General features: G+C 35.0%; 1 pseudogene; it reads left to right on the top strand.

Moving 5' to 3' along the window:
- The first annotated feature begins 1,527 nt into the window (after positions 1 to 1,527).
- Positions 1,528 to 1,858, top strand: LOC109385543 (cytochrome c oxidase subunit NDUFA4-like; annotated as a pseudogene).
- Positions 1,859 to 16,056: the final 14,198 nt, after the last annotated feature.

Below are 16,056 nucleotides of genomic sequence, written 5' to 3' on the forward strand. Positions count from 1 at the left end.
CATCTAAAAGAATGAAAGAAATGTACAAACAATTCTAAAACTCTCTCACTTTTTTTTTTTTAACTGAGCCATCCTACCACCTGTTTGGCAGCTCAGGGCAGCTCAGCTCGGGCCAGGAATCGAACTGGCGACCCTGTTGTTCAAAGCTTACACTCTTGAGCAAGCTCTTAACCAACTGAGCCACTCGGCTGGCCCTCTAATTCTCTTGTTAAAATGTATTACTTGCTCCATTTTCTTCAGAAAAGGATAATGCTTGTCCCATTATAGAGTCAAAATTAAATTTGAAGAAATATTTAGAGACCATACCAAGAATTACTTCACTAAATACCCAAGTAACACTTGAACGAAATTGAATATACCTAGTTATATAGGTAGTAAATTTGTCACTTGATGCCATATACTTAGGGCCTCGACAGTCTCTATCACACTGTAACTTCTCAATAAATATTTTCTGATAGAATAAATGCAAGCAGTGTTGCCTATGACACTAGATTTGTGATCTCAAGAAAGAAGCAATCTGTTTGAGTTTACTTTCTCACTTGTAAAGGCAAAACTCCTTGTCCTGCCCAACTCACAATGTTTTGGCTCAAATCAGATAGGATAAGGAATATTTAAACTGTAAAGCTAAAAATATAGAAGGCAATATGTTTCAATATATTGTGTGTACATTAAACACATATGCTATCCTCCGTAAGACTTTGTCACGGAAATGTAGGAGATGATGGAAACTTGCAAATTTCATTTTCCTTCTCTGCCTTCATATTCCAGTTGATTTGGAGCATGAGGAAGCTCCGGTAGAAATGCAAAGATTCTGGGTGTTAGACAGGGTGCCTGCAAAAGTTGAGGGTTGTCTCTGAAAGGACATATGGAAAAATTTTTTAAGCCTATACTGTCTAATATGGTAGCCGCTATCCTTATGTGGCTATTTACCTTTAGATTTAAATTCATAAAAATTCAATGCTATTAAAAATACAGTTTCTCAGTAACACCAGCCACATTTCAAGGGCTCATTAGAGAAAGGCTGCCATATTGCATAGCACAGATATAGAACATTTTCATGCAGTGAAAATTTCTACAACATCGTTGGTCTAGTTGTCACAAGGCTGCACCTTGAAGTGATAAAACAAATTCAATTTTTGATTTTGCTGTAAGTTATCCATTTGGGCTATACCTAACTTCAATAACTATAAAAGTGGAATATAAAAAATATAGTTATTTGGGGGGATACATAGTATAGCTACTCTGAAGACTTTTAAAGTGGCAGAAAGCATTAAGTCAATTTAGCTAGTTTAATCTAATACTACTAAAATATAAACAATGTAAATTTAGAGTACTATTAACATTAAAAGCTATGCTTGAGGGGCTTTAGTGAAATTCAAGAAGTCAATCCAATATGATAAGAACACATCTGTTGCTCACCCCTCTCCTACTCATTCCTTAAGAATAATATTGGGCAGAGACTACCTAGGCCCGGGCCTTGCAGTTTTGTTTTCTGTATTCCCCCGGGCCAAGCCCACTGCTGCGACCATGCTGCGCCAAATCCTCGGTTTGGCCAAGAAGCATCCAAGCTATATCCCTCTCTTTGTATGGGGTTGACGGAAAAGTCATGACATTTTTTTCTATGTTTCTCATTGCAAAAATGTGTCATGACTTTTCCGACAACCCGATATTTATCAGAGCTGGAGGTCCTGGAGCAGCGCTGTATGTCATGCGCCTGGCATTGGTCAGTCCAGATGTCTGTTGGGATAAAAAGAATAACCCAGAACCCTGCAACAAACCAGGTCCCAATGGTCAATACAAGTTTTACTCCAGCAACATAGATTACAGCAAGCTGAAAACAGAAGGTCCAGACTTCTAAATGGAATGTTTGCCTACAAAGCTGCTTAGAATGAAGGTCTTCCAGAAGCCATCCTCACAATTTTCCACTTAACCAGGAAACAGTTCCCCTCCAAATGCACAAACTCATGTTGGTGTATTATGTTGGGGTTTATGCTAATTAATAAATATTTGAAACTTGAAAAAAATAATAATATTGAATTTAATATAAAATATAATCAGAGTTCAACCTAGCACCAGAATCATTGTTTTATAATAGTTTATAATAATGCATGTGTATTTCCCTACATTTCATGTTATCCATTCTTGAATAATTGTTTTCTTTAGTGGTCTAATGAGTATCATATAAGTAGAGTTTGAAAGAAAAAAAAATCATATTTGTCAAAATATCCTACAAGCTAGAGGGATATCCTGTGTTGTCCCTCTCAGTCATTTGTTTTTCATACTTGAAATGTGGGGAATTCTTTACTTCCCCAGATGATCCATTTAATTGCTGAGCACTATAACTCTTTTATTTTTTCTGTAATCCTAAAGTAGAAAAAGGTAGCATGATCCTCCAACCAAAGTCTATAAGCCTCCAGAAGAAAAGGTTATCTAGTCTTTGATACATTTCCAGTAATGTTTTTTAAATTGCCATATTCATTCAGGTTTTATGGCTTTGATACTCTTTCTTACACTGTATTGGAATACCAATTCAACCCATTGAGTCTTTCTCTAACTCTCTAGCAATACACAGAGAAAGTCTTATTATCCCTCTTCCACGTCACAGCACATCAATTACTTTAAGATAACATCGTGCCCCACTGCCTCTCAGGCTGTTCTTTTTCCAAGGCTAGATATTACTGGGTCCCTCAAACATTCCTTGCTGTCCAAGTCTTCTTGCTGTTTGAGAAGTTTTCTGTCAATAAAACTTGGATATCATTTCTTCACCCCAATGAGCTGCCAAAATAATCAGTGCCAACCCTATCCTTGACTTCATGAGGCTGTGTCAAGCAAAATCAACATCAGTCTCTTTTCCTGCCAACCAAGAATATACCAGGGAAGTCATTAATATTGGTCTGGTAATTAGTGAACCCCTATTTTTTGCCTATAACATTAAATGTTGCTAAGTGCTATAGTAGCTATCAGGAAGCCCACGTATGATTAAGGTAACTGACAAAGTAACAATAAGATGAAAAGGAAATGCATTTGTATGGAATTATGACCTTGGGTATCATCATAAGAAGGGAGAAAAGGGCAAAAGCATTGAAAGCAGTAATGTAAGGGGGAAAAAACAAAAAAACACTGCTGGCTGGAGTATATCACACAGGAGCAAAAGGCATACCATCAAGGAAAAGATTGGTAGATTAGAATTCAATAACATGAAAAACATCTTTTCAAGAAAAAAAATTCTTAAAGAAATATAAAAGAAAATCCACAATTTGGATAAAATTATTTTTAACATGTGCAAACAATGAAAGATTAGCAGCCAGCGAATACTAATAACCTCTATACATCAGTAAGAATAATTTAAAATAACCAATATGAAAAATAAGCAAAAGTGTTTAATTCCTAGGGAGAAAATTCAAATGACCAAGAAGTGATGTTCAACTTTAATTATAAAAAGCACCAAAAAATGTAGTCAATTAAAATTATGTCTATAAGATTTGCAACAAATATGTTAATATAAGTGAGTAAACAGTAACTCTTACTCGCTGCTGGTATGAATCTAAATTGGTCCACCATCTTTGAGAGCAATTTTACAATATTAACTAAATTGATTTGTTTGAATAAGCGAAAATTACAAACAATCTCAGCATTCATTGAGAATGAGGGAGAATATGTATTTGATGTAATCACACAGCTCATATGGTACAGTATTTAAAGTTGATGGATTATATTTACTCATGTTAATGTCACTAAATCTCAAAAATAACGTTGAGAAAAATGTGTATTTAAATCATAACACACACGTAACTTTTGGCAAAACTAGTAAATCATTGAGAGAAGGATATATACCAAAATCCAAATGGGATTATTTCAGGAGCAAAGCAAGTGAATAGTATCAGGAGAACTATTCAAAGAATGCTTCATATGTACCTAATTTCTTTTTTAATTAAAATTTATTTGGGTGAAAGTAGTAAAATTACATAGGCTTCAAGTGTACAGTTCTGTACTGCATCTTCTATATATCATGTTGTGTGTTCACCACCCAGAATCATTAAAAATATACCTGAAGGAAATACAGCATAATGTCAAAATTTATTTAGGCTGGGTGATGGTTTCTATAAGTGGTTTAAAACTTGTGAAACTTTTTAGTGAATTATTCTCATATTTTCCATATGTTTGAATATTTATAATATAAAATATCACAAAACAAAATAGTCGCTAAAATAAATATAAGAATTATACCTCTAAGGAAAAGAATTATATTATGAGGAGAAAGGAGACCTTTGCTTACTTAATATAGTTTAATATTATTAGAATTTCCACAGTGAGTTTTCATACATTTACTTCCACAAGTAAAAAATTAAAATAAACCATATAAATGTAAAATAAAATTATATAAATATAAAATAAAAATAAAAATATAAATATATATATATATATATATATATATATATATATATGCATGCCTATAGCCTACAATTAAATAAGTAGAAACTGAATGGCCATAAATAATATGTATATAGTAAATGCTAAATCATGACTTCCTGGTCATCATATATACACTTGCTCTTCTTCACAATCCCTATTATGTCACTTTCAAATTGTGATAGTCACACCTAAAAACAGTATTTTAAGTTGAGTGTAACACACTTAAATTAAAACTAAGGCTAAACCTTTCTCTGTTTCCAATATGTGCTTATGAACGTAACCTAAGACTATATTAACTTTTATTGTCCCTTCATCCTATAGTTGCCCATATTGTGCTGATATTCAATGAAATGACCTGAATAGTTTTCACAGGTTATGTTGGTAAGCGAAGGACTCAGTCTGTCGATTCACCATCTTCCTTAATACTCATCTAGTCATTCTATAACATGGTATGCTGATGCTTACCATACAAATCAGTGTCTCTTGGTCTTCACCAATGGAATGGACATCAATAGATTGGCTCAGATAGCTGCTGTAGATCCATGGCATTCCAGGGAAGCTGAATGGGAGGAACATGTGACCTAAGTTAAGCTGCAGCCATTTTGTGGAGATGAGGGAAACACAGAGAGGAGAGCAGAGAATTAGACAGTCAACAAGAAATAGAGTTCAGAGCTGTGATTAAACTATTACCTTGACATTTGTACTTTTAAGTTAAATGAAAAAAAAATTGTCATTGTTTTAAAGACTAAAGTTGAGGCTTCTTTTAATTAGAAATGAAAATGTCCTAGTAACACAGAATTTGATTCAAGAAAGAGGAGTGTTAAATGTAACGGGTCCTAAATGAGGAACGGGTGGCAATTAGGAGGAAACAATAAAGTGAGCATTCTGGGTTTAAAACGGACAATCTTTGCTATTCAGTTAATTCTCTTTTCTCAAACAATGGGTTATTATTCCTTGATTAGCAGAGCATATGCTATAAGGCTACACCGTTAAGATATCTGGCAGGAAAATTTCAATATGCTATATTGTGTTGGCTACTCATCGCCTTAATGAAGTGCTGCGAGAAGGGATGTTTGCATTACAACTGACCATTCTGAATCAGAGGTGAAGAAAATCATATTTTTCTGGAAAAAGGCCTTTCTGAAGATAATACGTAATCCAAGTTGACTGAGAATGGGAATCGAATCATTTATTTATATTCAGGGTTTGAAAAGCCAGATCTCTGTCCTACATGGCTAGTAATGGCTGAGCTGAGGAAGAAGCAGACTTAGTAGATACAAGATCGGGGCCCAGGAATAGCAAGCCCAACTCTAAAGCACCTTTGTCAAGCTTTCTGTACATCCAAAAGGTGTCACGACTCTTAAGGAGATGTGGCTGGGTTCAACCTAGAGCAAAATGTAGATGATTCTTGCCTCACCACCTTCCCTGTGTTTTCACATCATCCAGTGCAGTGGACATCAAAGGGAACTTAGGTACAAGGCAACTACACAAGGCTGACCATCAGCATACAGGAACTCCAAAGCTGTGTCCCAGGATTAAAGACAATGAGGAGAGAGTGTCCTGGCTTTGGTTATAATACAGGAAAGCAAGTTCACCAGAGGCCTATATGTTTTTTAAAGAGGTGTCTGTTCAAAGGAGCCCCAACCTGACTCACCACCCCTTGTTACTGCTCTCTAGTCAGAGGGCCACCTTAGTTTCTTAACTCACAGCAGCAGGAAATGTGCTACAGAAGCAGCCAACACCCAGACTTTTCACCTGAGTTTCTGAGTCATCAAGTCCCTATTCGCAAATTCAACTAAAAGATACAGCTTGTCTGGGTCATTTTGAATCTAGTCTGTCACAAATATTTAAACTTTTCCTTCTTGTTACACTCTCCCCATGAATCTGTTTCTTAAAAAGCCAGTAAATTTCCATTACATGATAACTATGAAGTGGCAAATGGATTAGCAGCTGACATAACTCAAGCCTGGCTGACCTTTTGTTCAGTGATCTGTTCTGGGAAATAGAGTTTGAAGGATAATGTATATTCAGCTCAAAGCAACAAAAAGTGAGGGCAAATCATTCACTACATTATTAAAATACAGACTAGCACACAGTGGCGTTCATTCTGATGATGATGGGTGGGAGCTCCAGACCTGTTCACAGATGTTGAAGGTGGACAGCTCTGAGGCTCTAGGGTAAAGCTAATACCTGTGTCCTGATTGTTGGTCTTCTACAAATCCCATCTTTTGAATTCTTCATCTCTGATCACTAATAATTTGTGAAGATTGATAAAGGTGAAGCATTTTGCAAGTATAAAATGATACATAGAATATATGTTATTGTTGGAAATAAGCAAAAAGAGAACTCGGATCTCTTGGGAAATTTTTCTAGTCATCTTATAGTATAGAACCATTAATTATACAAATGATGTTTTATTTAGGAATTAAAACATGGCTCTGGAGAATCCTATAATACATCTATAACAATATAGTAAAGTGGCACTATCCAATGAAAGTCATACATTATCTTTGAATCAAAACTGGTGAATATCAATGAAAAGCAGTTCTTTAAAGTGTACCACATTGCAACAAAGCATTACATTGAATAAATTATTTAAAAGAAATGCAAAATCATGATAGATCCATTGGCTGCAATGAAAGAAATTATTCCGATTTATCTGTCTTCAGTGAAACAATTAAAAAAAACTTTCCTTTGTTTATTTTTATTAAAATTCACTTGAGATAAATTGATACAGGAACACATTTGATTTTTAAAAAAAGCATAGTAGTGATGTCCTATGCCTAATTTTCTAAGCAGCCACACAGACGGAGCCAGAACTTAGCCATAAGCCTCTTGACTGCAAGGTGAGAATTCTTGTGCAAGGCTGCCCTGAATGTATTGATGGGTGACAACACACACACAGACACACACACACACACACACACACACACACACACACACACACACACACACACATATCCATTTGAGAGAGATTATGCCACTGAGGAGAAGTAGCCAGTTGCCTTATGGAAACCAGACATGTGTGTTTTGCAGGGTTACACCTCTCAGAGAATCTGTGCATGGTCCTCTGTCTTGTGAACCTGAATTTTATACATTTATCAGTGAAGAAGAAAGGCTATTTCTTGTGAGGAACAGAGAACCCAGCTCTCCTGGAGATATAAAACTCCTGACAGGAAAAGGGATCTTGCAACTGGATGTTAGTACAACTCATATTTGGAAGACTAAAGTCTTTGTGTTAAATGACATGAGTTACCGGGCCAAACACAGCTAGTTTCCATTTAAGGAGGCATAACTTTCTGGATGTATAAATGCAGGGAGCCTGCGACAAATCAGCCTTTGGAATGTTCTAGGTTGTTGATTTCCTAGAAAACAATACGTTTTAATATTACTTTTCCAAATTTTCATGAAAATTCTATTTGGAAAACTCAGAATGTTGAAGGTGAGAAACCATCTGTATTTCACAGAAAGGAAATCCGAGGTCCTGGGCGTATATATGGTAATGATTAATCTTATGTGTCAGCTTATGTGACACCTGGACTGCTAGGTGCCAGATATTTTGTCAAATATTATTCTGGGTGTATCTGTGAGTGTTTTTGGAGGATATAGATGGATATAAAATTGTTAAACTCTCCCTTATACCGTATACAGAATGCTAGCTGATCCTCCTCAGAAAGGTTTTTATACAAATGAGAACATGATTTTCAGATTTCTATCCTGAGCCTCATTATCACTTAGGAAATATTTTGAAGAGTCTACCACTTTTAACATTTCAAACATTCCTTAGAGTAATCCCTACAGAATCATTAAGAATTACAACACATTTAGAAAAGAAGAGGGCTTTCATTTGTGGGGGTTTTTTTTTTTTTTTTTTTGCTTTTTGTTTTTGTTTGTTTCTCAGCCTATGTAGAAACAGCACTTGAGGGAGGAGACGTTTATAATGAAAGTACAAACTGTGTGGAGAGCCAGCCTGAAATGGCTTTTCAGTGCAACACAATTGGCTTTATGCAAATTGAGGAAAAAGGTCGGGTGGAAAAGAATCCATTACTAATGTCTGAGAAGCTACAAGGAAGCCTGAACAAGATAGAGCTTGCTTATGAGCAAAGCCCAGTCTCAAAACAAGGCCGGTCGTTGTAGTAGAATCTGTTGTTTCTGCCTGACCAGCATGACCTCTCCTACAACCCACGCGGATTTGTTTGGTGGGCTGCCAGTCATAATGTTGTCCCCCTGGCTACAAGTTTCCAGCACTGGCCATGAGATTCCTGAAGGCCGACTACAATCCTTTATATATGGAATCAGGTGAGAGAAGCTCTCTTCCTTCTGAGGTGACCAACATTGAGTTTTGTAAGCCTGGAGTTACCCGTAGGCACACTGCTCTCCATTTCTAATCCTGGCAATAGGAGAGAAAATGGCCAACACACAGATGAATGAGTCTGAAAGAAAAAGATTTCCAATAGCATCATTCAGGGCACTGGAGTCACTGATGCCAACTCTATCCCTGGACTTCAGAGTAATGTGAATCAAATTTTTTTTTCTTAAATTAGTATAAGTGCAAGTTTTTTAGTAGCGTACAGAAGCCCAACCACAGCTGCTTTTTAGATCGAAAAGGCTAAATTATCTATAGATATATATATGCATATTGCATTATTCTTTTTAAAAATGTAATTGTAAGGAAAAAATGGTTAATAATGTATCATTTCTACACCATCTTCAGTGTATGGAAGGAGCTCAGATCCAGGCATAAATGTCAATAATTTTACATTTTCTTTAAGTGTCAAGATTAATGAAATACCATTTCTATAGTGTTTAATGAGAAAAGCAGTTAAATAATAATTGAAATATTTATTACCACGATAATTATTTAACAATTTTACAAGGAAAATTTCATTGAAAATAAGGAAATGAGAGTATAAAGTCTGTAACCCAGTAACCTCGGATTACGTATTGAGGTAACTTATCAGTGACCATTCCCAAATTGAAATGACTGGGACATAGGTCCTGAAATTGTATGATTGAGTGGTACATTTTTTGCAACAGGAAAATTACCTACATGGAAACATGGATTTTGTCTAACTCTAGGTTATTTCAGAGCAGATGATATATTTATACTTCAATGAATCTGTATTCTCTCTTTCACTATCTAAAATTTGAAGAGTGGTTGAGTATTGACACTGCCATCAGTTGGGGGGAAGACAGAAAAGGAATGCAACCAAGCTGAAAGGAAATTATTGGCTCTTTTTTCTCTCTATCTGTATAATGAAGGGGAAAATAATTGATGGGAATGAATTATTAGTTAAAATGAGGCTAGAATTGTAGGTTTCTACATTTGTTATTCTCTTTTCTTAAGCAGTCCTTTAAAAATTAGGCAAATGTTGTACTCATTATCCCGAAGATTAAACAGGGTTATAAAAAAAGTTAAGTGTTTATCTCCAAGTTCACCTTACAGGTTTGAATAAAGGGAACTTTTTTTTTAATGACATGGTGTTTATATAAATCCCTTGAAAGATCATTTTCTTTTAATTATGTTAGAACATTTATCAACATAAAACTAATAGTTTCTTCTAGCAACAAAGTAAGGGGATTTATAACAACCTTTAAAAATGATTTTATTCATGATGAGGTCTAGTCAAAGCAAAGTATTGTAAAATATTGATTCTCTGAGTATAACATTTCAGAATTTCATTAAATGGGGGAACTATAATTTATTTTAAATTAAAGTAGAAATTCATCTCAAATGTCCTTGTAATTTTTAGCTGACAACTTAAGGGTTTCTTTTTTTTTCAATCAGCTGTTTAGATTATTCTCCTTTTATTATTTTCACTGCATTTAAATTTATTTTTATACACTAGTGTGCTGTAATGGGTAATTCTGTGTGTGTGTGTATATATATATATATATATATATATATATATATATGAAAGGTTAACTATTATGAATATATGTAATTATTTCTGAAAACTATTTTTAATCCAAGTTAATATTTTAGCATGCTAATGATATAAAGTAAGTAAAATACACTATCAAAAGTAATTTAGATACATTTCTTTTGATGATGCATTGAATTTTGATCAAGAGAGTCATTTTTCACCTTTCTGAGTGACTGTGATTCCTTTGTACATCTGATAAAATTTATACATTTATTGCTATAAAAATGCAGATATACATCTGATATCTATACCATTATTGACCATTTATTGGAGGTACATGAACTGCTGATTCAGATCCTAGATTTAGAACTGATTTAAAGTCAAATATGTTTTTTAATGTTAATTTTGAAACCTAATCACTGCTATCTTTACTTGATAGTTTACATAGATTAATTCAAAAACTAAAACAACTTATTCTAAATGATTGAAGAGTTGGTTATTAATTTGATCAATTTACTGGAAAAAAATTTTCTAAAAATAAGAAATGTAACAGATATTCCATAAGCCAGAACTCTTATTGGAAAGATAGACACAAATAACTTATTTTACAGTGAATCATTTAAAAAATGTTAATTGGTGTTGTAAGAGTTTAAAAACTCCTCTACAAAACGAGAAAGAAGTACTTGACTCATATTTTCATGTTCTGAAAATATAAATCTTTTCCAGTCATAATGTAAAAGGGAAAATGTTTCCATATCAATGAGAAAAAAAGGAACTTATTTGAAAGAAATACTAGCATTGATTTGCTTAAAATTTGGAATATCATCAGTTATTAGATATTGGCCTGCCCTCAAAGGGCTTATTTGCAAAGAGGCAAAGACTCACAAGTATGCAGCAACACACACACACACGCACTTTAATGCTCTGTTTACTAATTTTTTCCTTAAATTTTATAATTATAGCATATAACGTGGATTCCAGAAGGAGACATGCTAGAATAAAATCCTAGTTCTACCACTTGCTAAATGGCAAGATATTTATTGTCATCTGTTTCTTCACCTGTATGATGGGTTTCTTACCTGCAATGAGATGATATGCCTCATTGGGCTTTTGTGGGGACTGAGCAAAATAATAATTTTAAGTGTTTATCCTAACGCTTTGAACATAGTAAAAATGTTAACTGTGACTATTGGTATAACTCTACTGTGATAACACTAGTGGTAGCTGTAGTAGGAATAGTACTTGGTATAATCAAAATTTTCCCACAACTTTTTCTAAGAAATAGAAGGTGGGTGGGTGGATGGATGGATGGATGGATGAATGGATGGATGCATAGATAGATAGACAGACAGAAGGACAGACAGACACATAGATCACGCAGTTCTCAAAATATGGTCTAGGGCAGTGGTTCTCAACCTTTCACAGGGGTCGCCTAAGACCATCGGAAAACACATATTTTCGATGGTCTTAGGAACCAGGACACCGCTCTTCTATCTGTCTCCAGCCCCACATGCAGATACGCCCACATAAGAGTACCCGGCGACCCCTGTGAAAGGGTCGTTCGATCCCTAAAGGGGTCATGACCCACAGGTTGAAAACCGCTGGTCTAGGGACTTCTGGAGGTCTTCCAGTTCCTCTCATGGAGTTCATGACATTATTTGCCTTTTTCACTTTCATTCTCTCACAAATGTTGAGTGGAATTTCTAAGGCCAGAAGGCAGAAGCAAATGTGAGACTCTAGCTGCCCTCTATTAAAGAAGACATTAAAGAGATTTGCAAAGTGCAAAACAATGCCACTCTTCTCCCTAATTTATTTGTTTTGGAAAGTATAATTATTTTTACAAAATACATTTTAATGTAAATATACAATGGCTTCTTTATTGTTTTAAATGATTTAATAAATCTATTAAATATGTCTGTTTTTATTTCTGATAGTCATAAATAGATAAAATCCACATAAACTAAGTATCTTTGGTGTCCTCCATGTAAAGGAGTCTTAAAACTAAATAGATTAGGAGCTGCTACTCTATAGAATGCTTTGCAATGTCCTTTTCTTATTTAACCATCTATGAAGAACATTTATCTATGTCATGTCAGTATATCCACACCTACAATTTCATTTCTGTATGACTAATATTCCATTGTTTAACTGTACCTAACTTATTTAACTTAAATGTAAACAACTGATTTTTTAATAGAGAAGATAACCACACATTAGAGTATGTTTTCTTCGGAAAGAGAGCAAAACTTGCTTAAATTATAGGGATACATTTTTCAGTGGGGTCACCACTACTGAGTGTGTTCAGCTTGTTTTGTTTTGTTTTGTCTGAGGTTTTCATCACCATGCCAGTTCCCTAAACAAATTTAATAACCATGAAATTATACAAAGAAAATGGAAGGCCAGTCATTAATTTGGCATTTTGTTATCAGCTCTAACAGAACTCACATAATAATAATGGTTGTGGTGAAAGAAACCAGTGGGGAATACCAAACATAATTGCCCCTAAGTCCATGAGCACCTAATCACTGTACATTTAATCAGTAACAAGAAGAGTCACTTTATGTTTCACCAGGCTGATGAGATAAACGTAAACCAAGTAAACCAAATTACAGTTTTGTTATGAGCATTATTCTGTTCAGTGATGCTGAACTTAATCTTGAAATCTTTAAGTCTTTTAAAGTCCTGTTTTTGTACATTTGAGGAGCGACTGAAATACTAAATCTGAGTATGTTATTCAGATTTTCAAAGGTCACCTCATACTCCAGGTGTAAGGGTCTCAATGTCAGTGAACAAGATAATAAAAACCCAATATTATGAAGAGAAAACATCATAAATAATTTGTTTTAACTTGACTTTATTATAAAGAGAGTATCTTTGTTATGTTTTATTAGTTTGCTATTGCTGCCCTAACAAATTACCACAAACTTTGTGGCTTAAAACAATACCAGTTATTCTGTCACAGTTGTAAAGTTCAGGATTCTAAAATCATGTTAGATGTTAGAGTGTCTGTGTTCCTTCCGAACACTTTAGGAGACAGTCTACTTCTTGCTTTTTCTAGTTTCTGGACACCATTTGTATTACTATGCTAGTGGCCCCTTTCTCTGTCTTCAAAGCATGTTCCTCCAGTCTCTGATTCATCATCACCTTTTTTTTTTAATTTTGATGCTTTGCCTCCCTCTTATAATGATTTATGGTTTCATTGGGCCCACCTGGATAATTCAGGATACTCTCTTCATTGGAAGATTCTTAACTTAATCACATCTGCAATGTCCCCTTTCCCATGTAAGATAACATAATCACTAGTTCTAAAGATTAGCACATGGATATATTTTTTGGTGTGGTGCATTATTCTGTTTACCACAATGCTTCATTGTAAACAGGTGATTTTGATTTTAAAAGATTTTTGATACCTATGTATCTCAATGCCTATTTAAAGCACCTGCTAAGAAATATATTAAATAGATTTCCCAAAGTACCTATGCATTGGTACAATTTTATGTATTTAACTTAATTACTGTAAAATGTACTAGTAAGTCGGGAATATCAGTTAATTTGTCAGAATACAGTTCAGGTATCTACAGCAAATCTTGCTTTTGAATTTCATTTGCCAGTTGTGTTGACTTTTTTATTCATTCTTCAAATATGTATTGTGGATCAGTTGCCATGGAAAAATGACCATGTTAAAAGGATGGTGCATCTATTCTCTTTGGCAAAGAAAGGTAAGCTGTTTCAGGTGGGGGGGTTATCTATATTTGGACACAAAAACCATCGTAAGTTATTTATTACGTAACAAGAAATCTAAAAAAGAAGTACCTGTTAATAGAGGAATGAGCAGCCCAATAGTGCAGAATGAAAGTTTAGAGAAGAGAAAACCAGGTGCTGAGGAGTGTTCATGAAGGCTCAGTGGCAGCAGAGAGGGTTCTGTAAGAGCTGGGCATGGAAGGAAGGGGACAGCTGGCTAGGCCTGGGAGCTGGCAGAAGACTGCCCGGGTGCCGGAAACCACAGCGAGGGGCAGGGATGTTCGTGGGATTGCAGACCCTTTAACTGAATTGCATGGTGCCAAAGAGAATTGAGAAATAAAGTTAATACATTACGTTTTGACTTGACTGGAAAAATGTCTTGAATAACAGATATAGATTTTGGATAGTACTATTTAGATAAACAATAAATATAACAATAAAGATGGAAGAAACCTAAGGGAGGAGAAAGAGCCTTAAACAAGAATTTTGACCCTTTGAAGTTTGCTAGTTGGATGAGTACGACCAAGGCTCCTGTCCTTTCAGAGCCTCAGTATTCAAGTGAAAACAATAACTACGACAACAACAACAAAACAAGACTTGCCCATCCTATTCTCATATGGCTTCAAGGATTAGCTGAGACCATGCATGCTAAAATGTGTTACAATTGTAAAGCAGCATAAAAGTAAAGGTTTTATTCAAGTCATAAGTAGAAGATTAATGCCCTGACATAAGCAAATTTTTATTTGCTCCAATAACTGTCGACATAAATGCATCTTAGGGTACAACAATCATCTTACAGCCCTAAGGAAATATGAACAAGAACATAAAAAGAGAGAGAGAGAGAGAGAGAGAGAGAGAGAGAGAGAGAGAGAGAGAGATCCATCATTTCTTTTTCTTTTTGTAGTGCTATGAAACAGTTAAGTCATTTTATCCCTAAGCTTAACAAAACAGACAAATAAACAAAAACAGGGTATAGATATATATGTGCTAATGAACCAGACTTTTCCAGTGAGTTCTCTTGATTTGATTCAGGTCTCCTGAATCTGGTATCCCCCATTGAAAACTATTTTAACATCAAATGTATATGCTTTTAATATGTTCAGTTCTGTACCATCTCTTCTATCTTCCATTAAAAAGGATAATAAAGAATGGACTCTTATTATATGCAGATATCAATTGTTATGTTTTACAGTCCACCAGCTTCAAGAGGTAACACTTTGAGTTTGTTCTTACCAGAAAAAAATTAAATTTATAGCGCTGTTCTTGTGGGAACTCTTGAGTGGAAATGTACCTTCATTAAGTAAAGGAATGTGATCAGCACATTGGAATGTAAATTTCTTAGGCACAAGGGTTTCCTTCGAGTATTTTAATAGACCTTGACTTCATGGTTCCCTTAGTTTAAGAATTTGTCAGACCTCAGCACAGTCCCAGGCATTTCCAATAAGCTCATAAACAGATAAGAAAATATTAACAAGGTACAAGAGATTGCATTTAGTTTAGGTTTTGAACCAACCTAAAATGTAACAGTATTAAATTGGGCATAATTTAACTTTCTGAGCGTTGGTAAAAAGCACCCTTGAGACTGTTCTCTGGTTTTATTTCTACCTCCGTGTCTAGCCCATGGTCAGTTTTGGCCATCACTTTCCATAGCCCACTGTGGGGACAGCATCATTTCCTCCTGGAACGTTAGGAAAGACAGTCCACTTTACAGCACTTTTCAACTTCAAGTTACCTTGTCTCTTTGCTTGTTTGTTTGCTTGTTTGTCTTGTAAAACAATGAACTGAATAATTCCCATGGTCGCTTCCAAAGGTATGTGTCAATCTTGATTCCAGTCCTGGATCTGCTGCTCTTTAGTTGTTTGGCTCTAGATGGAACATGAGACATTTAACATCATTGGGCACATCAGACATGATAAGGCATTTGGAAGTAATTTGAAAACTGTCTAATTACCACTGTAAGTTGTTCCCATTTGTAATGATGTGGGTAATAGCATAGTCTCACAGTGTATTTCATCCCTTCTTGACACACACACAC

Source organism: Hipposideros armiger, unplaced genomic scaffold (assembly GCF_001890085.2).
Source record: "Hipposideros armiger isolate ML-2016 unplaced genomic scaffold, ASM189008v1 scaffold_118, whole genome shotgun sequence".
Classification (NCBI taxonomy): domain Eukaryota; kingdom Metazoa; phylum Chordata; class Mammalia; order Chiroptera; family Hipposideridae; genus Hipposideros; species Hipposideros armiger.